The sequence below is a fragment of the Canis lupus genome, chromosome 37 (genome assembly GCF_003254725.2).
Source record: "Canis lupus dingo isolate Sandy chromosome 37, ASM325472v2, whole genome shotgun sequence".
NCBI lineage: Eukaryota > Metazoa > Chordata > Mammalia > Carnivora > Canidae > Canis > Canis lupus.
Window position 1 is genome coordinate 17445628 of NC_064279.1, and position 8353 is coordinate 17453980.

An 8353-nucleotide genomic window follows, 5' to 3' on the forward strand; every position below is an offset into this window, starting at 1 on the left:
TACATTGAAATCATCTTGTTAAAACAAGATGACGTAGAATACAACTTTGGATGCTATGATTAATTCTTATCACAGTTTCTAGTACAGTTGGCTGCGCTCTATTTTCCCTTCCATAAATTACCCTGAAATAGCTTGAAATATAAAAGCAAAAGGTCCTTTGGATCTATGTGGTAAATGTTGGTGGCTATTTTTGTTGTCATAATTGAAGGTCGATACATCCCTCTGCAGTTAACTAATCGCTCTACTCTGTTTTACATTTCACCCTGAGAACAGCACGGTCAAAATATATATTCGGTTTCCACACAGGCTGAAATAATTCTCATTATGTTCAGGTAAACATAGTAGTGGAATGTAGTGGAATATCCACATTCTGATAATTCTCAGCGGATTTATTCTGAGTTTCCTGGAAAATTGTATAAGTGGATTTCAATTTAAACTACAGGATATCAGATATTCTGCAAGTATTAATTGGCACATTCTAGCCAAATTTAACAATCTGGCTGGTTCCCATGAATTGGTGACAGATGATGTAGACAAGGCTGACAGGAAACTTCCTTGGTATTCATGCAGCATAGCATTTATGAGGCTTGAATTTCACCCCATCAAGAAAGAAATATAATAGAATCATCTTCATCTTTGGAGTGCGTATCCCAAATTTTAATACCGGGTGGATCTTTTAATTCATCTCTGAATGAATCTTTGAACACACACACACACACACACACACAATTCATCTCTGAATGAATCTTTGAACACACACATACACACAGAATGGGGATTGGGAGAGAGTTTAATATATTAAGATTTCTGCTTTTGACAATCCAGCAAGGAAGACCAATGTTCCTACCAAGAACAATTAGAAACTTTAGGGGGAAAATGTCCAAAAAAAAAAATCTGCTTGAAATCAACCTAAGACTTGATGGGCAAAGACCTTGGAGCATAGTTAAGGCCAGAATGATGAGACAGGATTTCCTAAAATTGACACAAGCCTTATACCTAAAAGGAAACTGAATTGACAATTAGAACTCTTCCTGCAAAGAAAACTTCAGGTCAAGATTACTTCACTGGTGAATTCCACAAAACCTTTGAAGTATAAATAATATCCAAATTACACCTCCTTCAGAAAAAAGAAAAAGAAGGACATCATTTATTCATTTTATGAGAAGAGCATAAGCCTGTGATCGATCCTATAAAGGGCATTTCTAAGAAAGGGAAGTGTAAACCAATATCCCTCATGAATATTAGCACAAAAAGTCCTCAACAAAATATAAGTAAATCAAGTACAGTGATATATAAAAAATAATAATGTAGCACGGCCAAGTAAAGATTTTCCTGGAACTGATGTTTTGTTTTATATTCAAACATCAATTACTGAATTCCAGTTTTCACCTGGGAATGTAGGGAGCAAAAAAGGAATGTTCTCATCCTTATAAAAACAAAAACAAAAATCTGGACAATCAGCAGGGTTGTGATTTTTCTTGAAATTATCTGAGAGTGAGGGTTATAGGGCAACTAGCAAAACCACAATCAAAGGGGAGTCAGAAATCTGCAGGCAGAAAAGGGGGTGCAAATCGCCGGTGACCAGGAGCAGGTGCAGCTAGACACCAGCAAGAATTCAGTTAGAAGAGTTCACCTGGAGGCCTGCTGTGAGATGTTGGGAGAGGATGGAGCCTCTGAGGACAAAGAGCTATGAGAGGAGTGTGCAAGTGGTCCTCCAATTTGCAAGAATCACGAGAAAACACCCCCTCACAGAGCAGGTCTGGGACAGGGAAACAATACTTGACAAAAGAAAGAATGCCATAAAACTCCACCATAATCTTCTCCCCTATGGCACAGGAGGACTCTGTCAGTGGACAATTTCTTTGCCTCCTGGGGTTTCTGAAGGTGGAATATGGTAATCTCTAAGCTAGAACATAAAAAGCAACATTAACTTCTATGGGAAGAGAAAGTGTAAACTTCTTCAATTTGCATTAAATGAGAACAAAACATGAGATATTTTTATCTTCTAGTTTTTTCTCTCTGAAAAGTGTGGCTATGTCTCTGTGCTAATAACGAACAGTATGACAGTAAGTTGTTAACCTTATGGAAACTTCCTGAGGGAAGTGTTACCTCTGCCACATGGTATTTTGTACCAGCAGGAAATACCAGCACTGGTTAATTCAGACCCATATAAATCTAGGGAAATCTGTCTTACTATGATATTTGCCAATAATTAATTTCTGTCTTCTTTCAACAAGTATTTACTTAGTGTCACTTATGTATCAGTCACTCTTCTACAATGGGGATTCATGAAACATATATCTATTGGAGGAGAGAGAAGTTATCAAATAACAAAAAGAGTAAGTTTATCATACCTGAAATCAGTGTTAAAAAGGAGAGAATGGTTATTCTCTGACAGCTTATTACAAAAGACTCTATCTAGACTGGGATGTCACAGAGGGCTTCTCTGAGAAATGGTGTCAGTTGAGACCAAAGAATAACCAGAGGAAGGGTAGGGAACAGAGGATAGTTGGAGACTGTTGTACATAGAGGGTGCCAAAGGCCTGTATGGATGAACGTAGGTGCAATAGCCCTGTGGCAGGAGGGCCATGAGGGCAAGATCCTGAAAAAAGGCAAGTGACTAGAACCAAGAATCAAAGGATTGAGAAGGCTGTGATAAGCCAAGAAGAGAGGGAGCCTGACCTGCAGAAACTTAGCAGCTCTGCGAGAGAACTTGGTCTTTGTCCTTAAGGAAATGAAAAGCTATTGGAAAATTTTAAGTTGGGCCACAGCTTTATATTTTTGAGTAGCGCTTTCCAGTGGCCATTCTAGGAACAGCTATGAGGGGAGCCGAAGAGGATGACAACCGTTCAGTCACCCTGGCGGGACTTCATGCAACTTTGTCTGCGCGAGCCCACGAGGTTGTGGCTGTTGTTGTCCCTTGCCTTGTTCATTTGATTGCATTTCTCGGACCCAGCTGATATGAAAACAATCTTTTTTTTTTTTTTCTATTTCAGGAGAAATAAATGTGCAAGGAAAGGTGATGTACAAAAGTGATGTGAGCCTGGCCGTGAGAAGCTATCTAATGCTTCCAGATGTGGTAACCCACCAACAGCAGTAATTTTCATACCTAAAACCCTTTTCCTTAAGAGAACTTGCAGTCACTCATTTTATTATCACAGCAGAGATACTTGATTCTCTAACACTGAAACAGAGCCAAGAGACACACTTAGTAAGTTCTCGACGACTGTCTTTTTCACACTGAAAAATGGCCCACACTGTGAGGCCATAGCTTGGGCAATGGCGTTAGGATTAGATTGTCAACCTTGGCTATTAGGTTCATGGGCAAAAGCCACTATTCTTAATCTACAATCTCTTCTGCAAGCATAAAGCAGCATCATGGCAAACTTCCAACACATTTTCCGAATGGCTTATTAAATACAGAATCAAAAGAATGGCTGTATAACCTTTAAATTGTGATTCCTCTTTTTTGGGGAGTCTGATATGATTCGGGTTCCTCGAAAAGAACTTCAAATCATGGTTACTTCATGGTGGATGGAGGCTTTGGAAAACAGGCCACTGACTTGATAAAACATCCAATTCCATATTAACATTTTATAATAGGCAAGTCATGGCTTCTGCCTCTGGGAGTCACGAACGTGAGTGACCTTGGAGAGTTCCTTGTCCCAGTTCCCATTCGGGTGAATGTTGGCCTCTCCTTTACTTTCTGAGTAACACAGAAGATACAGAAGATCCAGGGACAATTGCCTCACTCAGAGAGATGGTGGGGTCACTTGAGGTTACGATAAGGGCAGAGGTCCTTAACATTGGTGTCAATCCATATTTTCTTGAAGTAAACAAAGTATGTTTTAAAGCACTTACTGCATCACATTCGTCTTACCCCCTAGGAAAGCTTTTTTTTCTCACTGATCAGGAAGACAGATGTTGCTATTGCAAAAATAAAAATGAATAACTTTTTAAATGAGGGTTGACTAGTGTACCAGCAAAGAATAATTAAAAGGACAAGAGACAACTCACTTGCTCAAAGTCACACAACCACAGGCAAGGGCAGCTGCAATCGACCTGTAAGGTCAGTGAGCTGGAGAGAGGGCAGGATGTACAGACAGCTGAAAAAAAAGGCCCTGAGACAACATGATTTCCAGGTCAGGGCTTGTGAAATCACAATTCATGAACCAACCCTGGAAATTAATGGTCATCAATGCTTTTCTCTCTGCACCATTTCACTTTCTGCTCATCATTCTTTATTTGAAAGCAAAGCAGAATCAATAAAATATCTTTTTAGGCAATCCACGAATTTCAGAAAGCTTGTCATTCTACCTAGTTTTAAAGTTTATTTTAACAGGGCAGGAAGACTGAGATTTCATAATTACTCTGATATTCAAGGAGACTGTAGGTTTCTGATAACCCCAAACCAATTCTGCTTCCCTCTTACTAGGAACACCTGCTCCAGCAACAGACACTCTCACACCCTTTGCTGCCCATCAGTGATGAGCTGGTATTAATTTCTTAAGAACAGAGAAAGTATTGTTTGGTGAGTGCTTTTATACTGATGGATTTTTAAGATTTTTAAGATTTTTATTTATTTGAGAGAGAGAGCGCGCGCACGCACATGTGCACCTGCAGAGGAGGTGGGTTAGGGTTAGGAGGGGAAGGAGAGGGACAAGCAGACTCCAGGCTAAGTGTGGAGCCCAATGTGGAGCTTGATCCCATGACCCTGAGATCCCAAGATCATGACCTGAGCCCAAACCAAGAGTTAGAAGCTCAACTGACTGAGCTACCCAGGCACCCCCAATATATCAATGGATTTTTCAGTACTTCTAAGAGGACTTCTAAACAGGAACTATGGTCAAGAGAAGTAGGTTTAATATTTTTCTTTTCTCCCCTAGGATTTTGATGGAATCTTGTCTCACATTTAGATCTTTCATCCATTTTGAGTTTATCTTTGTGTATGGTGCAAGAGAATGGTCTAGTTTCATTCTTCTGCATGTGGATGTCCAATTTTCCCAGCACCATTTATTAAAGAGACTGTCCTTTATCCAGTGGATAGTCTTTCCTGCTTTGTCGAATATTAGTTAACCATAAAGTTGAGGGTCCACTTCTGGGTTCTCTATTCTGTTCCATTGATCTATGTGTCTGTTTTTGTGCCAGTACCACACTGTCTTGATGACCACAGCTTTTGAGTACAACCTGAAATCTGGCATTGTGATGCCCCCAGCTATGATTTTCTTTTTTAATATCCCCCTGGCTATTCGGGGTCTTTTCTGATTCCACACAAATCTTTTTTTTTTAAGATTTTATTTATTTATTCATAATAGACATAGAGAGAGAGAGAGGCAGAGACACAGGCAGAGGGAGAAGCAGGCTCCATGCAGGGAGCCCCACGCGGGACTCGATCCCAGGACTCCAGGATCGTGCCCTGGGCCAAAGGCAGGTGCTAAACCGCTGAGCCACCCAGGGATCCCCAGATTCCACACAAATCTTAAAATGATTTGTTCCAACTCTCTGAAGAAAGTCCATGGTATTCTGATAGGGATTGCATTAAACGTGTATATTGCCCTGGGTAACATTGACATTTTCACAATATTAATTCTTCCAATCCATGAGCATGGAATATTTTTCCATCTCTTTGTGTCTTCCTCAATTTCTTTCAGAAGTGTTTTGTAGTTTTTTAGGGTATAGATCCTTTACCTCTTTGGTTAGGTCATATCTGCATGTATTGTGATTTAAAGGCATGTAAAGTAACTATGGAGCATTACACCCCATGAAAACTGCTTGGAAACTTTTTTTTTTCACATATTTTTACATGATGGGCTATTTCCTTCATTTCCTTATTTTATCTTATCTTACTCTACTGTGTTTATTTGAACATGAATTAAACATATAATAAAAATATTCTTTGAGTTAACCTTTTGATGCTAACTTTTAGTAAAATATTTTAGAAATGTCCCTGTACATGTGAAATTTTATCAGCAATGGCTGGGTCTTTCTACACGTGGAGACAAACAAGTCCCCTCAGGTGCAGAACCATGGATCTGTAGACCAGCAGTGGCCACTAAGGTAGCAAATGGTCTCATACAAAAACAAGCCAGATAAAAAAACCAAGATACACTGAGCGGTTCTTTCTCCCAATGTGGGATGGAGGGGATCCCTGGATGGCTCAGCGGTTTGGCACACCACCTTTGGCCCAGGGCCTGATCCTGGAGTCCTGGGATCGAGTCCCACATCGGGCTCCCAGCACGGAGCCTGCTTCTCCCTCTGCCTGTGTCTCTGCCTCTCTGTGTGTGTGTGTCTCTCATGAATAAATAAAATCTTTAGAACAAAACAAAACAAAAAACAATGTTGTATGGAAACAAATTAAGATAATAAACACTTCCTGAGTTACTGTTTGTCTTCACTGATGGTTAGTGGCCAAGTAAAAATAGTCAGTGGGATTTAAGAAAGTAAAAGTGTGAAAAATGGGCTGAAAGTATATTTAATATACATAACAATGTATTCTTTATTTATAGTGAAGTAACCACTTTTAATACTTATTTGTGCAACCAATTTGCTGGGTGGATCACTTCCTGTTAGCAGCCCGGCATACAGTCTGTGAAAGCACCCTAGTGATAAAAAGACTATTTTAAGAAACCTCCCTGGCATTTGGATTTTGAGGGGCACATGTGTTTCCCTGTGACGAAGGTATAAACCCCAAACATCTGAAGCCTCCGCCCAGATAACAGGTGCACCATGTGGCCAGGGTGTTGAGCCGAGCACTGTGCGGGCCCTGGATGTGGGGAAATAAGCCTATCATCAGCCTTCTTTACTTTTTAAGACTCAGTTGCTAGATCTGAATTTTTTGAAAAAATATCCATCCTCAATTCTTTGTTTTTATTTTTCTCTAGGAGAACTCTGAAATTGTAGGGGGAAAATGTAAACAAACAAAAACCCTCTGGCTAAGACATCAATTGATATTTTCTGACGACTGATTGCCAGGCTTTTATTTGCATCCACCTAAGAATTCAACTGGCTTTTCTTACCATCTTCCAGGGAGAATCCCTCCCCAGGATTCTCCTAACCAAGAACTTAGTCAGGCTTTGTCTTCACTTGAGAGAATGTAGCAATCAGCACAACTTAAACAGAACCTGTATCCCTTGCTTTTTGACTCAATCCTTGGAGTTTATGCTAAAATTTGTATGGCATTATAGACTTGGTTTTCCTCTTTTGGTGTATTTCTTTTTAAAATATCTCTCAATATACTTGATTTTTAAGAATTCTTCCCCAAAATATGTATTTTTTTCCAAAGAAAGCCCACATTCTTCTTTAAAAAAGAAAAAAGATTTTATTTATTTATTCATGACAGACACAGAGAGAGAAAGAGGCAGAGACACAGGCAGAGGGAGAAGTAGGCTCCATGCAGGGAGCCCGACATGGGACTCGATCCCGGGTCTCCAGGATCACACCCCAGGCCGAAAGCGGCGCTAAACAGCTGGACCACTGGGGCTGCCCCACATTTTTCTTTTAAAAGCAATAAAGACCAGAATAATTTTAGTGTTGCATGTACAAACTTACTCTGAGGCAAAGAAAAGAATCCTTTCAAATCTAACCCCTGCTAAGAATGAATTGGCATAGCAGCAGTCTTACTCATTTCAAGGAGCTTGGTAATTAGAACTTATCCAAATGTCTTACCTTCATTGTTTCTTTAAAAGCTCTGGTCCAGGTGCCATCCCTGATCTCCTGAATCAAAATCTTCGGTGTTAGGGCCTTTATTTCGAAACACCCGCAGGTGACTTGCTGAGCACTTCTGGTTAGAGACTTAAACTTTATTTCTGGCATCCTTTGAGGAAAATCAGTGTTTTATATGCTAATCAATTGGCTTACCTAATGACACTTGGGGAAATCATTAACCAACCTTACGTGTAAAAGTCACTTCCACTTTTATTCATTTTGGACTGTACCACATGGAGGAGCTTCTATGTGACATATGGATTGATTAGGAACCAACACTAGCAAACCTAGCCTTCTGACCTTGTGACTTCTTGTGGTAGGTCAAAAAAACAAAAACAAAACAAAACAAAAAACTCCCACCACACTGGTTTTTGTTTGGTTTGATTTGGTTTCTCTCTAGCATATGAATACTGAATGGTTTCCAATTATTCTTTAATTTCAGTACCAGTCCATATGAGGTGTTCACTAGGAATTCTCAAAGTGAATTTGCTATATGCCATAGGGCCAATTTTGAGTGATATCTACCAAGAATATTCTTCACATTTTAGGATCCTCTGTTGTCAGTGGTAAACGACCTAAAATTTGCTAATATTTCAAAGGGTCCTGATTAAATTTGGGGTCTAAGTACATGGGCAGATTTTAAACCAGA